This window comes from Corvus moneduloides, chromosome 3 (assembly GCF_009650955.1).
Source record: "Corvus moneduloides isolate bCorMon1 chromosome 3, bCorMon1.pri, whole genome shotgun sequence".
In the NCBI taxonomy this organism is placed as follows: Eukaryota; Metazoa; Chordata; class Aves; order Passeriformes; family Corvidae; genus Corvus; species Corvus moneduloides.
Window position 1 is genome coordinate 58,826,542 of NC_045478.1, and position 23,995 is coordinate 58,850,536.

Genomic DNA, 23,995 nt, shown 5'->3' on the forward strand with positions numbered 1-23,995 from the left:
ATGGTAGTAGAATACAGTGCAACCCAGGACACCATCTCTGTGATTTTCCTGCTGCTGGTGCTTGGTGTAAAAAGCAAAATCTGAAAATCCAGTACAGCAGGTGTTACACATGCTGTTACACATTTCCACAGAGAACAGTGGGCAGAGCCACAAAGCAGGACATCAGATGTAACAGTGCCTCCAGTTATCTGTCAGGCAGTGTTGCCCATTCCAGTGGTTTGTGTAAGTGGAAGAGTTCATATCAGAAATATTTCCCTTCCATCCAACCTAGAACATCTGGGCTTTGCTGAATTCATTAAGTGCAGTTATTATAACTAAATGCAATTAGCAGAGTGCTGAATTCATTAAGTGCAGTTATTATAACTAAATGCAATTAGCAGAGTGAAGCCATGCTAGAAACAGGCTGCATGACTGAAATTTTTAAAACCCATGGTGATCTAGACAAACTGGGAGTAAAGTGCAGAAGAATGAAAGCTCTTGTTCACACAGGTTTCACACATTTAATTGTGGACAAGAGGGAAATGTGTCTTAACATAAGCTTCATTTTCAGGCAAATGCATACATGGATTGGCCGATCTATTAATTATAATCGAATTGGAGGAAAATGTTACTACAGATTTTAAACCACCCTTAGCACTGCCACTGCTATCACTGCTAGTGACTGAAAATTATAGAAAAAAGTAATCCTGCAGTTTTCTCTATTTGTATCTGTTTGACTCGGTTTAAACTATGAAATTACTAGACTTGTCTGGTTCACTTTTCTTCATGGGCAGTGCAGTGTTCTGGCTTTCATATCCTATGAAACTAGTGATGCCACAGAATTGCAAGGGAAATGCTTTGGTCCCACAGCATAGATATAATTAAATCCAATAAAGTATTTTCATTGCCTGAGATGAAGAATCTTAGAAAAAAAAACTAAACCAGCCACTCAGATAATAACATGAATATAATTTTTAATGCCATATTATCAGACCATTGATGAGAATTTTCAATTGCATTTTTAAATTCTTTCTTTAATAAAACATATAATCATTATCATATGGTATAATGCCTATAACCAGCTATATCTAACAGGATTGTAATCCTGTTGAGCTGCTGTAATGGCATGAACCACAAAAGCAAAACCCAAGTGGTTTATCAATGTCAACAAACTCCCAGATGGAATTACAGTCTTATACGCACCATTTAGCTGTATGCTATTCATTACAACATATGACAAAAATTATGCTTCTATTAAAAATGCACAGATGAGAATATGTGTTGTTGAAGAGGGATTGTTTAAAGAGCAGAAGGCATCTTTTGCTGAAAAGCAGTCTCATTTTCCGTGCACTGCCTTTTCAGGCATATTTGCAGAATGATGGGGAATTAGGTTCAAATCCTGAAAGAAATACAGTGCCTTGGGGTCAGCAGAATATTTCTGGTTTTGTCTTTTCATATGCACTTTTCTTATGCTGTCCACATTTGGGGAAATGTGGCCACCTTCAGAGAAAGCATGAGCTGGATGGAGCATGGCAATGAGAATCTTTGAGAAATAAACCACGAGGTTGTGGCCTTGGAAGTCCTTTGGAACCCACTGGGACTTTGTAACAGAGAGGGGGCAGTCCCTGGACATTATTTTGTAAAAGTTCAAAACTAGTCAAACAGTACAGATTCCAAAGTTCAATGTGCGGTTTTGTGCAGTGATGTTTGTCATTTTTTTAGAAAAGCCTCAGTATAAAAAAAAAAATTCCCAGCTTAAAATGAAATTGCAACTGGAAAGCAGTGCAATGAGACAAAAATGAAGCTAAATTATACCAAGTAAAAGTGTTTTCTGACTTGGAGCTAGCTTGGAAACCCCCAAAGTATTTGAAGAGATCCTCAGTGCTTCAAGCAACACAAGGTTCTCTCATCTATAATTGAAGTAGATGGACTCTCCAGTATTTACCACTATAATGGCTGTGTGGGCAAAGAGGAGAGGTAAAAGCAGAAAAGGCTGAACTGAAGCAGTGGTTTGCTATGTCCCAGGACCCTCCAGAGAGATGCTAACACTGTGGTTGACCAATCCACCAAGAGAGATGGCAGCTCTGGGGCTGACCAGGAGAGTTCAGTGGGTCACTCCTGGGAAGCAAGAAGGCAGGCTCTGTGAGAACAATGGGCTCTTGTGGGTTTAATTCCCTGCTCCAATACCAGAAGTAGGATGATAGCATTGTAGGATGGTGCCTTCTGTAGCTCTGAGTTATTTAATTCCCCCATCCTAGGGAACTGAGACACTTATGCCTGCATGGAGCTGGCTTCTCCAGGTGTGCTTTATGCAGGAACAACAGTGGTGAAAAAACAGGATACATGTGTAGGCTGGAGAAGGAAAACACATCTGCTAGCTGAGGCATGGAAAAAATTCCATGCCTCAGCTAGCAGATGCTCAGTGCAGATTTCTGCAGCATGCTTAGTGTGGAAGACGTGTGTCTGGGGACATAAATCCTGTCCCCATGGCCCATGTGACACATGCATGGTGTGGTTTAAACCCAGATGACAACTAGACACTGCCCAGCTTCTCACTCGATCCCCTGCCAGTGGAATAGGGGAAAGTAAAAGTGAGAAAACTTGTGGGTTGAGATAAAGACAGTTTAAGAAGAGAAAAAAGGAAGAATGTAATAACAATAACAGTAGTAAAAAATACAAAGCAAGTGATCCACAATGCAATAGATGCTCAGCCAGTTCCTAAGCAGCAGCCCCTGCCCAGTTTCCCCCCAGTTTATGTACCAAGCTTGATGCCATATGGTATGGAATATCCCTTTGGCCAGTTGGGGTCAGCTGTCCTGTTTGTATCCCCTCATACCTTCTTGTGCCCCTCCAGCATTATTGCTGGCAGAGCATAGGAAGCTGGAAAGTCCTTGACTTAGCATAAACAGTACTTAGAAACAAGTAAAAATATTAGTTTATTATCAACATTATTCTCATGCTAAATCCAAAACACATCTCTGTACCAGCTACTAGGAAAAGAATAACTCCATCCCAGCCCAAACCAGGATAATGCACATTTCCAGCTTGCCATGAATGTATGTCCACAAATGCAAGGAGTTGCCGTCATTGGCCAGGGCAGCTTCTCTGAATTGTTGACAGAGCATCAGCCTCATAATTTACTTTTCTTCTGAGCTGGGCATGCATGGAGGTTTCTTTCAAACATACTGAACCTGGCTTAGCAGAGGGAAAGCAGTGAATGCCTTGGGTTGCCACTTATGGGTGACAGCAGCTGGGTAGCATCAGCCACATCAAGGACAAGCTCCAGATGCCTACAAATGGACAGGGTGGAAATTAAGTTTGTTTGCAAGACAGCAAGAGATTTTAAGGGCAAAGACTAGGAAATTAGCTTGAGCTGGGCAGAAATATTTTCTTTAGTTTAATCTTGGGTTTTCTTTGTTTTAGTAAAGCAGATTTCATCCCAGTGTCTCCTCAGGGCTACACCCCTGCATCATTCATGTTTTCCTCATGTACAAATCCAAATTTAAAGCTTTGTTTTCAGAAAAAAAATTAGAAATGGGAAAGTTTTCCTGTAAGGTTTATATTTTGTATTTTTCATTGTTGTTTGTATTCTGTAATTCCATGAGGTGTCAGTAGAAACATGTTTCAAGATAGTTGAAATACCACCATAACATGTAATCGTTGAAATATTTCACATTCTGTTTTCATAATAAAAAGAGCCTGCTTTGTACTGACTGTCGTATCAAATCTGCTTTTCCATAACAAAATGCCTCTTCATCTTCTAATGAAACCATTCTATACCCTTTCATAACAGGCATGCTTATGGCTAAGAGGAACAAGCACAAAAATATAAAACCACAAATGAAATTTAGAATGAAATCTCAATTTGCTGAACAACATTACCTGTTTTTCAAGACAAATGCCAGAAAAGCTGAGAATTTTTAGAGAATTGTTGTTACTAAATTCAGAAACCAATTGGTGGAAAAGAGAGAACTTTAAAATCTTTGTGCAGACTTCATTTTGCTGTCCTTAACAATTTTCACAAGGGGACTAAAAGCAAGAAAAAACAGGCATGACACAACCCCTGATGCCTTCCCAAATCTCTTGATGCTGCAACTCCTGCAATCTCCTCTCTGTCTGCAACAGGGTGGTGGGGATTCCTGAGTGAGCTAGAAGTAGCAGGTGAGAGGGTTAAATAAGCTCCTTAAACAATTTCCATCCTGCCAATGCCCTGTCTTAAAATCCCTGAATTACTCACCAGCACAACTGTTTATTTCATTATTAAAATGAGGCTACAGGGCTCTCCTTTCTCCCACCCACACATGATGTTCACGGAAGGAGAACTACTCCCACACGATTACAAGGTCTACTATTAAGTGTGAACTTCATATTTAATTGTAATTGCTAGCAAAATATAATTTAACAGCAAAATATGCTGAATTTGTAACAAAGTAACCCTTTTATTTGAGCAGGAATATGGATGCTGCCCAAATGTGTCCGCATGGTTCCAATTAAGTTGGGGAATGTTTAATGTAAAACTCAACTTGATGAAAATAACCAAAGTTTCTGACAAACCAATAAATTTGAGTCTAGAAAGCCCTGCATATACAGTACAGTCAGGGAGGGGCAACACCCACTGGGTCATCAATTTTGGTGCAGTCTTCCTGTTCGTTTATGCTAAAATAATACTGTGTAGTTAATTCAATTTCTTCCCAGCTGTAAACATAGAGAGGAATGCTGGATGCAGATCTAGCTGAGGATGGAGGGGGGCCTGGGCTGATTCATCAGCCTCTGTGCAATTTCCAGGCTGAAATGTTAAGAAACTTTAAACCCAGCATTGCTTTTCCTTCTTTTCCTTCTTTTCCTTCTTTTTTTCCCTTCCCTTGTTTTCCTTCCTTTTTTCTCTTCTCCTCCTCCTCCTCCTCCTCCTCTTTGGTGGCTACCTCACCAACAATTCAGAAAATCTAAGTGTTTGTTGATGGAAATCTGAGCACATGGTTACCTGCAGGGACATTTTCAGCAGATCCTCAGTGAGTTCTGTTCTTCTCAGCCCTCTTGTTACTGGCAGGTCCCACCTCAAGGTTTTTTGAAGCTCATGTGTTGAAATCACAGTTTGATATTGGACACAGCTATGTAAAACCATCTGAGTTCAGAGTCTGACCTACATTACACAGGTTTTGTGTTGGGTTGTTTGTTTTTTTTCTTTTCAGCAGAATTTCTGAATTATAAAAATAAAGCTGCTGTGGTTAATGAGTTTGCAAACATGCAGGAGGAAATTGCTGGTGGACTGCTTTATCGGTGTTGATGCTGGGTATAAGACATGCAGTTCTTGGGAGTCCTGCCTTCTGAAAGAGGAGAGCTTCAGGGCTCTGAAGCAGCACAAATCCCCAGAGAACTGGAGTCAAGGGATGCTGGTTATATCCCTGCAATGAGAGCTGCTGTGTGTGGTGAACAAAATAATCATAAGTTATTTAGCTATCACATATAAATCTTCCTCAAGAACCAGGGAAGGTCGTTTAGCTGGGGTGAGTTCAAAAATAAGGCAATAGATAAGAAATGTTTACCTTTTCACTGCTGCTGTCACTAGGCTGTACCTCATTTTCTTCACAGCTGCATCTGCAGACAGCACAGGCTCAGGTTTCCAGAGGTGGCTGCATGCCCAGAGGGTTTCACCAGTGACTAGAACAGGGTCTGATACCCCAGGTGACCCCATTGTGCCCAAACAATGCAAGAGGAAAATGTGCTGGGAAACCACCTGTACCTGTGTCTCATCATCCTCTGAACCACCCATCTCTGTTCTGCCTAATCCTCTATTTTTCATTGCAAAATTCATCTTATATACTCCCTTCCTCATTCTCTGTCTTTCTACTGAAACTCTAACCTCCTCAGCAGTGTTTTCAATGCCTACCAGGATAATGCCTGTTCCATGTTCTAAACCAGGCCATGACATGCTCCTCTGAAATGCTTTAAAAATTATCTCAGTTAACATGAATTGCTCTCTAATTCTGCTCAGTGTTTGTGTGCAGACTACTTCTCTGAATTCATCTGGCATCTTTTCTTACTCAGGTGTGTTTCTAAAGGATCTTATGCAAGGGAAGTTTTGTTTCTCCATCCCCTTCCTCCTCCCCACCAACTTTGTAGGACAAAAGAAAAGCTGGCTAATTAATTTGCCCTTTCCTCTCTAGCTACTGAGAAATCTGTTTACACTTTAAATGGGGTGGGCCAAGTTGCTCTTGCCCTCCCAAGGCCAAAATAAGAGCACACTTCAAAAGAAGACTTTGTAAGTACCTGTGTTTGCTAGAAATATTTACCTTCTGAGTCTTGTGACCAAAGCAAATCATTCATTTGAGCAGAATACAATGGACTTTTATTTCCTGTTATGGGAAATACATTCACTGAGATCCTGAGAGCATCATTTGGTAGCTGAGGCTTGAGGGTCAGTTCAAAGTTATCACTAGCTGTCTCCTGCTCCTGCTTTCCCTTTTCTGCCTGGTCTCCTGATGAGAGACTGCTTCAGTCAGCATTTAGCTATCTTTTTAAAGGCTAAGAAAGTTATTTTTGTCATTTTTTCTCCTAACTTTACAAATTCAGAATGCTCCCTCTAAGGTAATTTTGAAGTACAGAGACAGAAATATGGGCTAAATAATCAGCAGTGACTCAGAGGATCTAATATGTATTTAAAATTATCAAGATATATTGTTCTATTTTCCCAGAAGTGTAATAATGAATAACCATAAGCCTGGCATGCTTATATTAATCTCTCTAGGATATTACAGTTTGCATTCAAGACCTGAAGTATTTTTTCAGTGACAGCACCAGTTGGTTTGCATCTTCTCCATTTCTTCTATGCTAGACAGGTCCATGCATAAGCCATGTGCTATTTTCTTATTGTACAAAGACAACAACTAGAGGATAATGCAGAGGGAGAATAAACCACATTTTTATTTTCTACTTTTCAAAAAAAAATTCTGTTTGCATAAGATATTCCTACACTTTGGAAGATACTTTTTGTTGATATAGAAGAACTTTAAATTGGTACTTAAGAAATAGCTTGATCTTTTTATGTGTTTGTCTTTATCTCAGAATATAAACTTCCTCATGACACTGGGCAAAAGGAATTTGATAACCAGGAGCAACTTCAGAGTTCAACATCTGTGCTTAGACACATCAGTAAAGATACTGAAGGGGAATGGTTGTGTTTGGGTCTTGTGGGTCTTTAACTTGTGGGACAGGGATTTTAACTCCCTGTGGGTGTCCTTCATGGTGGGTACCTGATCCAGGTTATGACATTATCATTTATGTTTCTGCAACAAGCAGGCAGTGCTTTGTTCTCTTCAGGATTTCCAAATGTCTGGAATATTGGAGCAGGAGAAACCATATCTTTCTAGAGCTTATTTTTATGGAATGCATTATGAAAAGGGATCCTTAGGAAATAACAAGTCACCAGTATTCTTATTAAAATGACCTTAAGGTCAGATTCTGCCACTGTTAATCAGAAGAGTTGTACCTTATTCCTTGAGCTTTCCTATTGGATTCAGTGGGATTACATAAGGAATTCAGGTACTACCTGATGGGACCAAAGTGACAGTGAGGCTGGCTCCAAATAAGCAAGCAGCTGTAATGCAACAGGTCTTCATTTTTACCTTCTATTTTAGCTAGGTAAAAATATTTCATACGCAAGTTATTTTCTTTTGAAAATCCGCTCTTCACAGAGATGAAATTTTATGTAGCAAGTATTAATATATTTTTATTAATATTTTAATATATTTATTGTTGTAATGTGAAGTCATCTTTGTTGAGAATGTAATTCTAGATTAGAAGCTCTCTAGTTTTTTATTTTCAAAAAATATACAATAGAAAGCAAATAATTTTGTTGTGAAGTTTCCTTGAAATTCTGCAAGTTTCACAGAGATCTTTTCCAGGGTTTGTTTGTATTTCTTTTTTATTTTACTTTTACCAGGCAAAATAGTTTGATTTTAGAACTGGGCAGTATTTCCTGGTCTTTCTGAAATGACGTTTAGTGAACCATGACTTGATTCAATATTGTAACAGTGGCATGAAACAGAATGGAGCTGTGTTGTGGTTTAGGAATGGTACTCCCCAATTTAGTGCTCCCACTGATTCTCCCACTGATTCTCCATGTGTGCCCTCCTTCCCTTGCAGCTGGATGGAGAGAACAATTGGAAGTACAAAACCTGAAGATCACTGGCTGAGATAAGAACAATTTACTGGAAACAGCAATAAGATAAGAAAACGATGAGTAACAGCAACAATACTAATGACAGAGGGTACAAGAGAGAGAAGAATGATTCACACAGGAAACCCCCAACAATACCTGACTGCTCCCTCATCACGCTATGCCAACTCGGAAGAGAGCCCTTCTCTCATCCTCAGAAAATGATATGAAGTAGTGAAGAATAAGTTTTGGGTCCTGGCCATGTCCCCTCCTGCCTAATGCAAAAATTGCCCCTGTTCTGGCCAGAACCCGGACAGGCTTCTATGCAATGCTGAACATAAATGAACTCACCTATGAAGAATTATTTGTACTTCTGCAAAATTAAGTGATGAGAACTTATTTGCACACTTTTATACACTGGGAGAAAGGAATGCCAGAATTATTTTTTTCTTCTCCTTTATGGAGAAGAAAACAAATCTGGCTTAGGTTTCACTCTAATAAATGGGTTCTTTTCAGCCAGACACAAACCATTTCTTTGGGTACTTGCAAGAACATTCTTAGCTTTGAGTGTTAGTTCAGGTTGTTGGACTTGAACTCCAGGACTCGAGCACTGCAAGAAGGTATTTTACTAATAAAAGCTTTCATTTTTCAAAGTAATAAAGGGTTGTTGTTTGTGGGGCTTTGGGGTTTTTTGTTGTGGTTTTTTTTTGCGTTTTTTTTAATAAGCCATCAAATTTAAAAATGCTTGGATACAAAGAAATTCTGTGATACACAGCTTGCTGTGCAGACGTGCAGCCCTTTCTGAGTATTTCAGAGCCTGGAAAGGATTTATGCTCTCTGCTAGTCCTGTGCTCAGAGGCAAGCTTAATGCTCTCTAATCTAATGGTGAAATTGTTCACACGGATCACCAAAACTAGATTTTAAAAGGAGCTGAATAATGATTTAACTGCATTGAGGTGTGCACTATGTAAATTTAATTCAGAAGAATAAAATGTCAGTATTCAAGTCAGAAAATACATGATTTAATGTATTTTCCGGTGTCCTGTTTTCCTGTGTTCTGCTGGTGTGACTGCAGATATTGAGATGCTTCTTTTTAACTTCTCTGTGATGAAAGCAATCATGATTATAGAAACTAAAACTTAGAACTTAAAATAAATGTAGGTCTGAATGATTCATAAGAAAAGACAGGACTTTTTGCTTCTTTCCTTGAGCCAAACTGTGCCTTAAAAGTATGAATGTAAATGTCAGTGATTCTTGCAAATTTCCTGGATATAAGGGTAAAAAAACTGGTGGACTGTTTAGGTAACCAAGAATAATTTTTTCATGTTAAAGAATAAATATTATTCGTTTTTTTTCCTAAGTGCAAAATATTCCCCTCAAATAGAAGTAGAGGCAAAGAAATTTCTTGTTATGTTTTTGAGCATAGTCAATGCGAGCCGTTAACAGGTAACTTTAATGCTGAAAATATATCTGGACTCTTTAGACAATATTTCTGAATAATTAGTAGCTTCAAAGGAGGGTGAGATTCATATCATGTTATACATAAAAGGAAAAAAGACATAGCTGTTTACATTCATCAAATCCCGAGGAGGAAAATTCTGCATCGTCTATTATTTTTTTTTGACAATATAAAATTGTTTGGTTTTGTGTATCTAGAAATGGTTTTATCCAATAAAATTTGAACATAGTACTGAAGGCAATATTATTTCCCTAGAAAATAATTTTTTACAGTACTACCTCAACCTCTTGAGATGTATTTTTTCTCCAATTTTAATTAATTAAATCTTGGTGTTTCTGATCCACTGGTATAATGTTGTGTATCATTTTGTATAATTTCTCTCTGTTGGAGACATGGCAGATCTTTTAAATGCTTGTAATTTATGTTTTCCTCTGAAGTAGCCAGTATTCAAGTTATACTGATGTTGTTCCTTATGTTCCTTGCCTACACAGGGCAGCAGTACTACGCTTGCAGACTTCACTTTCCAATCTTATGGCAGCATCTGGAGAGCGGGCTCATAGGTTGTGGTCCCGAAGCGCCAGTGCAATGCCAGCATAAACCAAGGTGCCGTGGAGACTTTGCAGACAGAGCACAAAATGGTGAGACAGACACTAATGGGGGGAATATCAGAAGAGCAGGGGAAATACTGAGGTCAGGCCTCAGGGGTTACAAACTGAGTGCTTAGGAACGGCTCCTCCTGGGCCAAGCATTGAGTAGAAGTTTTCTGCATTGTCTGAGGGTGTGCTTTCCTTCACTTGGGTCGTCTGTGATGGGCTTCAGAACAAGAATAATTGCTTTGAACCCATTGCAGAAAGCTTTTCCTGGTGTAAGGGGTTAAGCCTCAAAACATTCCCCAGGATGGAGAAATCTCTTGCCTTCCATTTTGTCTAAGTGTATATAATCTTTTTTTCCTCAGGCAGACTGTCCCTGAGTTTCTCATTTCATAGTTTGTGTTGGCTGGAAGCAAGAGGAGTCTGTTATATTTAAATTTATTTATGTTATACTTGTGACTATTATATTTCTTAATATTTTAAAATGTCATAAACATTTCCAGTGCTGAGGGCACATGAGCACATAAGCCCACATTAGCCTACTGTCCTGGTGAGACATGGTCACAGTTTGGGACTGTCTTCTGCTCCCTATCCCCTTGTACCTTCTGCTTTGGTGGCTTCATCTGCTCTTTTAATTTGCTTTTTTAATCGCCATGTTATACTTCACCCCCATATTCACTCCTTTTGCTATAAAATCAGCCTGAGGGCTCATGCTGTGTCTCCAAGGACCACACGGAGTTGTGTTCAGAGTTGTCAATTGCGCTGGAAAGAATCACATCTTTTTAAAATACAGAAGAAATTTTTTTTTTTGCTTTTTCAGCATTTTTTTTGCATACTCTAAAGCTCTGCCATCTCATTCTACATTATGTTTGCTTTTGTGCTTATTATGATTCTTTAAAAAAAAATTTTATTGCTACTCCAGTCAGGTGAACATCTTACGTTTTCTCTATCAATTTTCCATGCTTTGTAGTGTGTATTGCTTCTTGTATCTCTGTCTTGGATTTGCTACATGTGACTCTGTTTCTGTGATTTTCCTCTTCTCTTTTCTATGGAGTGAAAAAAGCATTTGCAGTCTTGTTGTTGTCATCCTTGGTTGTACAATAGTGTTCTTGAGCCTTTCTCTTATAGTATAATAGAACATTTTAAGAAGCACTTGTGAAAACTATTCTTTTCTGGTTGATCAACCCTATTTGTGAAATGTAAACTTATTCTGAGACAACTTCTCATTTTTAGTTTGGTAACCAATTTAATTTTATTCACCAGAACAAAACTTAAAATTGAGGTTTACACTATTGCTGAACTTTAAGGCTGTAGAAAAACTTTAAAATAACCCTAATGCTTCAATGAAAAAATTTCTTACATGGGAAAGAAAGAAAAATTTTGCGCCTTGGGATTCCAGTAAAATTTAGATAGATAATGATTTTCCTTTTTAGGTAGCACTGTTAGCAGGTGTAATGGTTCTTTCTCCTCACCAACCAAGAGAGTGATGCTTCTGGAGAGGAATTCAAACCCCTAATTCATTGACATTAAACAGGCTTTGGTGTGGGTTTGGATGAGTCCATGTTTCAAGGAATGTGTATGAAGTTTGATGAGCACATCATCTGTCACTGAAATCCATTGTTTTGCTTGCATTTCTTCTACCCAGTGCTAAAAGAATGAATACAACCAGGAATTAATAAACCAGAAACAGAAGAGGTCATGAATTTGTTTTTCTGTCTGGTAACTGGGTGCCTAAACTCAAATTCAGGAAAGCATTTCTATGGAAAAGCAAGCTTACAGTGTGCTTAATGTCAGTCACAGGTCTGCACTACATTAAGGCACATTTCAAAGAAAAAAAATTACACATGGGCATAGGTGTTTTTGAAAATGGGGACTTCAAACATAAGTATGGGAAGGGGATTTTGCAACAAATCAGGAAAAGATCTGTGTGCTGGTACCCAGGATGTCTTTGGTGAAGGGCAGTTCCCTTGTTTTCCTGGGATTTTCACTGTGCAGTCCCACAGATACCACTCAGGCAGCACTGTCATGAGAGAGTCAATTAGGAATATGGCAAGCAAAAGGGAAGAAACATAAAGCAAAAAGTTTTCTTACCAATCAGCTAGGGTATGCTTCACAGAATGTAACACAGTTGTTCGTCTAACTGGGCAGACAAGCTAGAGATACAGTCTGTGATACCTTAATTTCTAACAAGGGGTTTTTCTTTTTTTTTTTTTTTTTTCAGTTGAGCTGCCATTGAGAAGATTTTGATTAGTTAGTCATCAAACTTATTTACAGTATTCTATGTCTGTAGTTAATTTATGAGTAGTTCTTGGCACACTTCAAACAGCTGTAATGGCTGTGCAGTGTATATGGTGTATTTCTGTTTCCTGACTGAATGAGAGGAATGAGATTTCCCCTGCAAATATTTTTTTGTAGGGCTTCAAAATTTGCTTTTCCTGAGTATTTAAAAATATTTTTAATACTGTTTCCATGAGCATGCCTGTTTCTGTGAGCACAAAGTCAACATGGTTGAAATGAAGAGTTTAAAATTTTAAAAGAAAAATAAAGCGCTTCTTTTTTAGCACAATCATCCGGCTTGACCTGAAAGTCACTTTAATCCTAGTTCTAAGGTTTCATAGGGAAGTACACAGCCACAGGCACGTTCACACATTACTTATGTTCATGGAAGAATTAATTGAATTTCCAAAGTTCTGTCTCAGCACATGCTACATGCAGTGGGAAGAATTCTTTAAAAGTCTCTCTCACTGTTGGATCCCCAGTCCTTGTGGTTTCATGTCAAGACTCATGAAGGAAGAAGGGAGTACCTAAAGTTCAGGTGGATAAGCAGTTATGGCAATGACACTGTAATGCAAGAATAATTTCATCAGACCTGAGGAAACAAAGCAGGGTTGGGGCTGACTACAAAATTAGAGTTTTTCAAATTGTGGGAAGTTGAAATGCAGTGGTTGTCAAATTTCTGAAAGTGGAAACACCTATACCATAAATAATGCTACCAGCAAGAGATAGCCCCTAAACATTTCTGAATGACACAAAACCAGGACCAACAACTTCACCTTTGGCACAGGAATCTCTTAAAAATACACAGGAAGACACCACCCTACAGCTCTTTCATTACAGATAGTTTTTCTAAAATGCCTCTGACACAGATATCCCTACCCAGCTAAACACAAACTGCCCCTGCGGCAGAGCGGGGTGGATACTCTGGATGGAGATCAGATTAGATCAACTATGTCATGCTCCTGTCAGTCACTGTGTGTCCTGAAACTGAAAGAAAGCTGCATCATTTCAGTGAAGTAAACCAGTGTCTCCCCTGGCTGCTTGCTAGCAGTGGTCAAGACTGCCTTTCTCTCAGGCCAGTTTATTTGGGTCTTGGCATTTGTCCGACTCTGTAAGTGATGAACTAGACCAAAATGATCTAAAGTTCAGGCCCAGCTTGGCTAGATTTTTAGGGATTTTACAACTGAATTTTTTAATTTTACTTGTGCAACATTTCCAAGAAATACTTTACTATATATATATATATATATATATATATATATAATATATATTTAGCATAGCTGTCTGTCAATTTTCATGGCAAAGAAGTATTTGGAAACTGGAGAACAGTAATAGTAGAGTTGTTTTTAAAGGAATCACCCTACACCATTCTAGGCCAAACCCTTTTATTAAAGTTTTATGAAAATCCTCCCTGTTTTTTACATTCCAGTTGAGTCTATTAGCTTTTCAGGTTTTGATGATCTAGCAGGTATAAGCACTTCTCACATTAAATGCAGTGTTGACAAAGGAAATTCACTAGCAAAGGTTTCATTAACTGGGGATTATACTGAAACCTTTTCCCAGAATTGCCAATAAATGGAGCCCTAATCAAAATTTGGCTTTAAGTTGAAGTGCAACTAATATAATTTTGTGATTGGTTTGAAACTACCTGTGGTTATTTTCTCATTTTTTGAATATTCAGCATTATGCCATCTGAACTCTCAAACAGCATTGTTTCTATGGTGAAAAAGCAAACTTAAATCTCGTGTATGAATGAAACTTGAGTTTAACTTCTGCTTCCAATGTGTGCTGTGGAAAGAGAGCCCATTCCTGAAAAATAGGAGAATTAACAAGTTCCCTCAAGTGATGCTGTAGGTATTGGACACACTGCTCAGCCAGGGCTTGTTCCTGGGGTGAAGGTCCTGAGTTGGCACATCTACAGTGTGTCAGCACAGCTCAGCAGTGAGGAGCTGTCTCCCCTGAGTTGGTCAGAGTTTATGGTGGGTCACAGCCTTGAGGTGCTTCTGGTGCCTGGGGGTTTGCAGTTCCCTGCAACACTCAGACACGCTGGCCTGGGACAATCCAGCACCATGGAAGGCAATAGGAGTTTTGCCATTGATGCAAGCAGTTTGGCAGTCTTGCTGACCTCAGTATAAAATAGTGTAATGCCCTCTCCTGGGTCTCTTTTCCAGCATTGAAGTTATCTGGCAAAATCTCCTTATTTTCTCTCTCCAGGTATGTGAAGAGGCTGCAGCATCTGCTGGCTTCATCATTCAAGAAAATCTGCAAATTTACAGACCCTTTAGGTGGCTGCTGGAGTCTTTCCAAGCTTGCTTGTGCACTACAGTGGCCTTTTTCACTCTGTTTCTAGGAAGAAAAAGTTCCAATGACTGATTAGGGGATTGAAGGGAGGCATCTGGGGCCCTGTCACTGTGCTGCAGACCCTGATGCCTGCCCAAGAAGGAGAACCATGTTCTGGAAAGGCAATAGGAGCATGATCTAACTCTCCTAAACTCAGTGGGAATCTCTCCAAGGATCTAATAGGTTTAGGGTTTATAACACAGTCTGTTAAGATGAAGTTTTTGAAACTACCTGAGGGAGCTGAGTATAGTTTTCTACTAAAATTATTAGAAATTAGATATTTAAATTCCTTAGATGTCTTTGAAAGCCTTACCTCTAAGTAGCATATAAAGACCTACTGTAACTTCCATTGCACCTAATTTACAATTTATAGTTAAGATGATGTAAACTCTGCAGTTTGTTTCAAAATGCAGTTCATTTATTTACAGCTCCCTAAGCTAAGCCACTGTTTAGTGTTCTATGAGAAGAAACCAAATATTTTGTAGTAGTCACAATTGGTGTTTAATCCTAGTTAAGAAGAATATCGTATCTCATGAGGAGAACTGAGACAGGATCATAAATCTGAAGTTGTTTTGCTTTTGTTTTTGAAAAAGAGTTTGAACTCGTATCACCCCCAGCCTCCCTAATGGTTTTGCATAAATAATGAAGTGCCTCAGGAAAATCACCAGTGGCTCCTCTGTCAACAGAGAGCTTCATTTTCTCTCCCAGATTAGGGTGGTCTGGAGCTATCAGCAGCTGATCTGACAGAGTAAATCTGAAACAAATTGCTGTTGCTATAATCTTTCCTTGACATGAGGTGCTGTAGAGGAGAGAAACCAAGTATTGTTGCATAACTAAACTGGCTTGGCTGGTGGTTCATTAGTGTATTGAAAAGTGTTAGGTTCTCTGAAAATCCTAACTTATCTATCTATCTATCTGTAAAAATTTGGTTGGTGTATACTTTTTCACCCCAGAATAATGTGAGAGAAACCATCTCTCAGTGCTTTCTGATTTTAAAGTTGATCCATAGGTGTAAAATTAAGTCATCGGAAGATTACGTTTTTATTTAGGTTTGAGAAATGTGACAAACTTTGTGGGGTTGGTTGGTTGGTTGGTTGGGTTTTTTTCCTAGGGCTACTATTTTGATTGAGCTTAAAATACTGTTGGAAAACGTTGTTAGTCATACTGCAGTTTAGTAGCATGGTAAAGGTGATACTCAAATGTTTCAATTCCTGGAAAGGCTGTAGCTGAGGTGACTGGCTGAGAATTGCTGATTTCCTTGGTATTGGTGGAGACTCTTGGTTTGGTAAGCAGAAAGCAGCTCTACATTACTCCCAGACTTCACTGGAGAGTTGTGGTTCACATGCTGTGGCTGTTGCCCTAACTGGGACTGGACATTGAAGATTGATTGGCTCCATCTCAGGAAATCCCCAAACACTGCTGGGTTTCATTTTTCTTTTCTTAAGGAAAGAGTGTTGTTTCTCTGTTTGAAGAAAGCATCACTTTGTCCTAAATTTAAGCTGCCGAGGGAAGTGCCAGCAAGGCAGATCCCAGCACCCCAAGGCAGCACTGTGCTCTGGCTGGGGGTAGAAGAGGGAGTGGTGGGAGGGGTGGTGGGTTTCTGCCCTCTCCATAAAAATACCCTGCAGAGGGTGTCATCCTTGAGGGTCCTTTTCTCCTCTTCTTGGTACCTGTCCTCTTCTCTTTCCCCTCTGTGTGCACACTTACCTACATGGCTGACAAACTAGTTGAATTGGTTTGGATTTTTTCATTCTGTTGGAGGAAATGCCACCAGTGGGAGAGAGGGTTCACCTCTTACACCTTGTGTGATATCAAAAGGAGCTGCGGGAATTAGATTGGTGTTTTTCTTCTAGCGAAAAAAAGAGTTGAAATATTTTAAAACCTAATTGCATCAAAGGATGAAAATTAAAATATCCTTTCAGGAATTCAGATTGCTGAAAAAGTCAGGTCCAGCTCAGACACAAGTATGTTTTCTATTAAAACCTAAGCAACCAGCCAGTATAATATTTCCTGAAGTTTCACCCATCATGCTACTGGTTTCTGCAGGGAGAGAAACATAACCTTCCCATGCTATGTCTCAGGAAAAGTAAATAGTATTGTTAAGAAGCTTGTCATGTCACAAGTTCCTAATTAGAGAGGCTTGAGGAGCTGGCAAGTTTGCAGACTTCATTAAACATGTTGCAAAGCCCCAAGGAAGAAGAATGTTGAGGGACATCCACAAATTATATGGATGCAGACTGTCCTGTGTTCTTGGACTACTGGACTGCAGAATGGTATCTCAAGGGGGGCAGAGAAAGTAGCACACAGCTGCATGGACTGAGACCCAGAGCTGTCAGGAGTGTGGCTGAAGGAGCTGCAGCATGACTAGGTTCACTCTCCTGCTTGCTGAAGGTGGTGAAAACCAGGAGAATTGTTTATCAGTAGATAACCTGCTGGATCTGGGAAAATGGAGTGGTGGCGTGTGGTGAGAGCAGCCTCACCACACAGTGAGTGAGGCTGGGGCTCCACCAGGAGTGAACGTGGTCTTTCTGAAGATACTTCCTCTCTCAAGGGCTTTTGTCCTCTCTGCTGTGTGTGGATTGTATATCTGCCTCTGCTCCTTGCTTGAGAGTATCAGCTGGTTGCTGGGAAGTAATGACAACAAAAGGAAGGAGAATCCCCTCCATCCTAGCCTTCAGCTGGCAGAGGAGTACATATAAACACGAATTTCCCTCCACCTTAACAAACTCTCCAAATGCTAAACCCCAATGGCATTTTGATTGGGATCTCTTGTAATTGCTCCCGTTGAAGCTGTTGTGTTTGTAGTGCAATAATTACAGCACCTAATGGTGGTGATCATCAGTCAGGTCAAGTCCCTAGAGGTCTCCCTTTCCCAACTCTTTGTCCCAACAACTGATATTGAAGCTAGGGCTTTGATGGTTCCTTTCTTCAATGGCCAGTTAATTACTTCATGCAATGAAAATGTCAAGTGCAGCCTGGGGAGGACAGACAGGAGGACCATAACCCTGGATAATGTAGAGCCTGGTAGAAACACCTAGAACAACTTTCCCATACCACACACTTTTTAACCAGAAGCGATGAGTGGTGAGGCAGCAGCTGCACCAGGTTATCTGTGCTGTGCAGGTACTAACCTGAGATGTGCTCTGAGACCTAGCTGGTCAGATCCTGCAGAGTGGTCCAGCTGGGGATGGGTCATGTTCAGGAGTGAAACTACCCAGATTTAGATTAAGAGCTGAATGTAATTTTGACTATAACAAGAGAATTCAGAAGTTTGGCTATTAGTTAGACAAACTATTGCTTTATATTAATTTTATTTTGTTAAAGTACTGGAAAGGACTACATTTTCAGTTGAAAAACATGACCTGAAACTGAGCTAATCCAGTTAACACCTATTTCACAGAACTGCCACCCACCAAGAGTTTTACTGAACAAGATCAAGAATTAATTTTTCAGTGAACACATTAACTGTAATGGCAGGTTCTTAGCAATTTTACTCTCTTTCAATGATTACTTAACTTTGATTGCGTACTGAATGCCCTGAAAACCTCAGATGTGGCTCAACCATCTGGCATTATATTATAAGTTTTAAAAGGTGTATTTAAGACCTTCTGTGGCTGGAATAACACTTCTGTGGAGCTAGTACTCTCATCTGTGTTCCAAATCCATCACATTATTTTCTTATGAGGCCAGAGCTACCATCACTAATTAGGCCTTTTATTTTGTTTTACTAGATTATCTGGTTTTTAACTTTAAGATCTCCTTGGCCAAAAAACAACTTGGATGAAGTTATCTGAGTAAATCCATGCCAGCTCTCAGACAAACTAGCAGAGTTGATTTAAAATTACCCCCTTTCCAAAATGTCAAAAGCAAAGTTTTCCTTCTTTCCCAAGAGCCATGAACACCAATTTGAATGCTGAAAACCAGACCTTACCATAGCTGTGTTTTGCTCTTTTGCCAGTTTTTTTTGTGTTACTGTAAAACGAAACTATTACACTATGAATGTTTGATTACATGCAATTTCCAGACTTTGACATTGTGTTAGGATGGTGTGATCTTGCAGGGAGCACAAGGAGAACATGATGTTCAGTTTCCTCCTTTTGTATATGAGTGAAAAGGTAGATACTCGTCTGAATCAATGCCTTTGTATTCTCATATCCTTTCATTTTAGGGAAATATATATGTTTCTTGGTGTACTCTGTGAAGGAGGCAAGTGAAAATACAAATGTAAATATGAAAATAATGAGTTAGAAAAGCACATACACAGGAGGAAGATAATAGGGTGAAAACAAGTTACTGTAAATAATGAGTTACAAGACTTTTTTTTTCTATCCTGGATGTTAATAAGAGCAGCAGGTAAAGTTCGACAGGTTTGAGAATTGCATTTGGTTCAGCTTATTCTGACTTCCCTGCAATCTACTTAAAACAATGAAGAGAATCTTTATGTCAAGTCTCTTGTAAAATTTCTTCATCACTATCTGCTTAGGCCTGAATTGATGGTCAACCCATGCTCCCTCCTGGGTTTAGAATCTCTCCACCAGAATTTCATTTATACTTTCACACCAAAGGGTATGAAAGTTTGTTTGAAGAGATATCTCAAATACTAGAATATGAACATTAGAATTTTTGTATCACGGCTGCATACTTGCTAATATTCTCACCACTGGAGGTGCCTGCTGGAGGTCACTTCCATCCTTCTGGTGGAATGTCCACCATACATATGGTAGGGAAGATGGGGCACCCACTGAGCTTGCCCGTTGCTCTGTCCTGGATCCTTTTTACTTTGGAACACTTCTGGAGGCAACAGAGAAGGTAGAGATCTAGTTCTTCTCTCTGAGTGTCCTGGTTTTGAGAATCCTTTTTTTGCTAGTGTTTATCTTGGCCTGACATTCCCCGCTGATGCTGAACACTGACTGGATCCTAAGGTTGCTTTGAAATGACAACTTCTACAATATTTTAAAATTCTAGGCATGGATTAGCACTGTTAACATTTTTCTTTTGTGATTTTGAACAAAAGTAACAATGCCTGCTTTGCTTTGTACTATGCTTCTTGCTGTTCAAGTGCATGAGTTTTGCCACCTACCAAGTAGTCAGGACAAGGCTGGGTTGAGACCCCAACTCAGACTCAAGCAGTGATGTTGCTTGCACAGAGGCCAAGCTTTCCATGTCATCCATTGAAAAGTGCTTTTGTGCGTGCCTGGGACCTTGATTGCAGGCACCAGGAACTGTGGGTTCCAAAATGAGCTGAATTTTCTGAGTGTTGGTACCACCTGTCCTGGAGGGTTGTTGGAGACTATTGAACCATTACCTCAGATTTTGGAAGGATTAAAATTTTTTGGTCCTGATTTGCACACTGTAGGAAACAGCCTGAATCCTCTTCACTCTTTCATCAAACTCTAGTTTGTGAATTTACAGATTTGTGCATGGCAGAGAAATAAAAATAAATTATTTGAAAGATTTTTTTCCATGCGCAGTGTAGCTGAACAGTATTATGAACCACAGCTCAACCACCACATCTCCAAAACAATGGTGTAGCTCACATTCCTTTGCAGCAGTGGTTTGGCTTTCAAATTTTGGATGACTTTTGAGATATATTGAAATCTCCCATTTTTACTACGGAAGCAAACAGGAGAGAATGCAGGTCTGTGAACATCACTATCTTTGTGCTGAAATAAAAATACTACTCTGACAATATGTTAAGTGTATTTTTTTCTTTCATCAGATGCATGATATCAGTTTTGTTTTGCTTGACGCAGCACGGGGTCTTATGCTGCATTTTTATAGAAAGAAAATTCTCTTTTTTTACAGTATAAGGTACCTCCTAGCAAATAATACATTTGCCATTCCAGCTCAGCATTATGTAATTATCCTCTTAAATAAAAGCCTGTCTTTGGTTGAACTTGTAAATATCCTTAAAAAAAAGAAAAAGTTGCTTTTCAGAATTCCATTTGCTTCAGCATCCAAATGTACCCTAGAGAAAGACCATTGTTCTTAAAAAAAATAAAAAGAAAGAAAGCAAACCTCTGCCAAATACTTCTTTACCATGCAAAAAGCCTCCAAGAGAAAGAAAGAGAGAGGTCAGGATGTTACACTTGCCCCAGTAAGAAAGCTGAAAACAAACAAACAAACAAACAAACCTGCAATTATAGCACAGTTTTCAGCAACAAAGATTCCTTGTATGAAGTACGGGCAAGATTTCTTTTCCATATAAACCTGTCCAGGTCTGAAGCAGCTCTATTGATTTCAGTAGTTTCCACAGAACTGTATCAGTTTTTTGTCCCATGGGACCTACAGGTATTGGACAAGTTACTAGTACATGTCAATGAAAAAGTTCAGAAAAGGAGTAAATAGTAATGGCTAAATGCGCTCCCTTTAAAGTGGAACTGGTGACTGCAAAAAGATTTGTGCTGTGAGAAGGGTCTGCTTTCACGTTGCCGTGCAAGGCCTAGTTTTTAACATATTCAATAATTTTGTTCATCTTGGTTCTTGATTTTAAGGTCTTTGGAGCCCAACAGTCTAGGCCTGAAAAGCTCTTAGAAGAAGAATGTGAGAAAGGGCCCATCCCACACAGGGACTTTGAGCTCCCTTCCAGGCATGGAGGCTGAGTTACCTGGGAGCTGAGGCCACGAGGGACTGAGCCGGCCGTGCTTCTCCATTAAGGGCATGTCTGGCAGAAACTGGTAGTGGGAAGGAGTCATCATGCCATAAGATACCACTCTAAATTGCCTCTGAAGCTGATGGGCTCTTTGGATGCAAATCTCAAGGAAAATCTGTTTGGAACTATATAGAAGGATTTATGTTTTTCTGTCATAGGTAATTTATACATCTTCTTTAACATTTGCACAATATGTTTGTAATTTTCTTAGCTAACAGTCTGACAAACATTTTAAACAAGTCTCTAGAACTTCCCTAATCTTTTTGTTTTGTTTTGTTTCCAAGTTCTATCAGAGATCAATAAATAAGCAGAGTAGCTTAAAAATTAAATAAAACCCATACCCATACCTTAAGTACTACAACACACAGAATTAAAACCACATAGCAAATTATAAACATAAAGCTGTGTCAAATGCAAAGTAAAAACCTCTTTAAAAATGCCCATGTCACAGAAGACTGCATTGTTTTAGAGAAAGTTCCTTTCCTGTCCATTTTTGCAATTTTAATATTCTTGAGGCTTTATGTTAAGCTTCGTTTGATTCTGTATCTTTAATTAGTTGAAACATCTATTAAAGATATGCATACAAAACCTTTCAGTTGAGAAATTTGAATCACCATATCTTGTTGCTTAGGCTTTTTGTTATTTTAATATACAGTTAAGAAAACATAGCAAGTCTTTGTTTCTAGAGAATATTATATTGCATTGCAGCAGGCATAGTTTCACCTATTTTGAGAGTAAAATGACCATGAATATATTAGTTCTTCAAAGAAAAACCTATCAAATATGCTTTCTTTACCCTCTTAAGCATGTGTGCCTATACATATGGGGTCCTACTGAATATTTTGGGGGAACATCCTCAGCTGCTTTGAGCTGCCATAATTCCCTGACATATTTTTGTCAAAAGAAGTCAAATTATTTCACTGAAAAAATTAATCACAACAAAATATTTACTTTTCTTAAATGTAAATGTGATAGCAAAGGGGACATGCCAGCCAGCTACTCCTCTAACTAGTCTTAATAAGCAGTTAGGAAAAAGGAAGCAGGAGTTGTATGAGGACTGAGCTAGTAGTGGCACTGATCACTAAATCTGATGGACTGAATAAAAGATCTTTTTTACTTTTTTGCATCATGTTGTCCCAACACCTGACAATATTGGAGCTGATGGTTATTTTTTTCCACTGATTCTTACCTTAGAGAGTACAAATGTACTTACTAGAGTAAGTACACGAAAGACTTTTGAAGCACTGTGGTCAGGCTTATTATCCTGACTATACAGTCTCAGCTTCATACTTTTACATTTCTAACACAGATTTCAACAACAAAGGCGGAAAATATTTAATGTGGTTTGGGAGAGCCATTAAATGTGGAATTATGGAAATGGCATCCACTGACTACAGAAAGTTTGGAAAGCAGAATAAGGAGAGATCACACTTCAGTAAAACATCACTGAGGAAAGAGGCTCCTAGGTAAGACAAGCTCAGCAGGCCTAAATTGGAAAATATCATGAAGCTTATGACCTGCATTTGTTAGCTTCTATCTGGAAATTTTGGAGGCCTGTTTTCCTGTTGTTAGCTCTATTATGGTTTCGGGTTTTTTTTGTTTTTTTCCATGCAAAGAACATTCTGAAAAGTCTAGAAAGAGGCAACTGCAGCATTATGGAAACCATCTCATGGAACAAGATTGATCTTTGTCTTCTGCCCTTTTTTTCCCACCTCCTTTTTCTTCCTCAGATGAGGAACTGTAATGGAGCTATTGCCTGACTGGCATGGAAATGGGTAGATTTGAGATTAATGAATAAAACCCCTCATCTTTAAATAGGGTTATTATGTGCTAACTCTGAGATTTAGTCATTGAATAATCAGTCTTCACCAACACACACCATTTCATGCTCATGGCAAAGCAATCTAAGAGCCTTGCCTCAGCAAAGAGAGAGAGAACTAAACTCATAGCTGCCTTTGCAGCTAAAAATACTGTGCTGCCACATGACATTTTCTGGCAGGGAGCTGGAAAATTTTCATTTTGCAAGGCAAGCTGGTGGCACTGTATTTGTCTGGCCCAAAACCACTTTGCAGAGACCACCCTCTCTTTCTCTCCACAGACTCCCTCTCTGCACCAGCCTTTGCCAAGGCATCTGGAATTCTTCCCCAGAGAGTCTTTGAGCAGAGATTTCTTCTAGTGGGACCACTGGCCCTTCCCATAAGGATAAGCTAGCTGAAATTTTCCTCCAAGAGTGGCTTCCAATGGAGGAAGCCTTTCTAAGAACAGTAAACACACCAAGTTCTTGCCCATTGCATCAAGAATCCTGTTTCAGAAAGCACTGTGACAGTGAGGCTGATTTCAGTGTGTCACATGTGATTGCACAGCATAACACAGTGCAAAGATGTGAGACAAGCCAACAACAAAATGCTGGCTCTGAATCAAACATGTAAAGCACTTATTTTCAGCTCCACCATCTGCTATTGGTTTGCGCACTGTCTTTCCCAGCTGAAAACACAAGGCAGATTGGCACAAAAGGAGAATTCCTCTGGCTGGTCACATGCTGC

At 39.2% G+C, this 23,995-nt stretch overlaps 1 long non-coding RNA gene across 2 annotated transcripts in view; it reads left to right on the forward strand.

Moving 5' to 3' along the window:
- LOC116440707 overlaps window positions 1-23,995 on the forward strand; it is a 56,390-nt gene that overhangs the window by 11,935 nt on the left and 20,460 nt on the right. Inside the window, exons 2-3 of one of the 2 annotated variants that reach the window (XR_004238739.1) lie at window positions 8,122-8,754; window positions 10,085-10,231. This is a non-coding gene — a long non-coding RNA (uncharacterized LOC116440707). Of the gene's footprint in view, window positions 1-1,984; window positions 8,755-10,084; window positions 10,232-23,995 lie in introns of those variants that run through there. The other variant, XR_004238738.1, reaches the window with a different exon arrangement.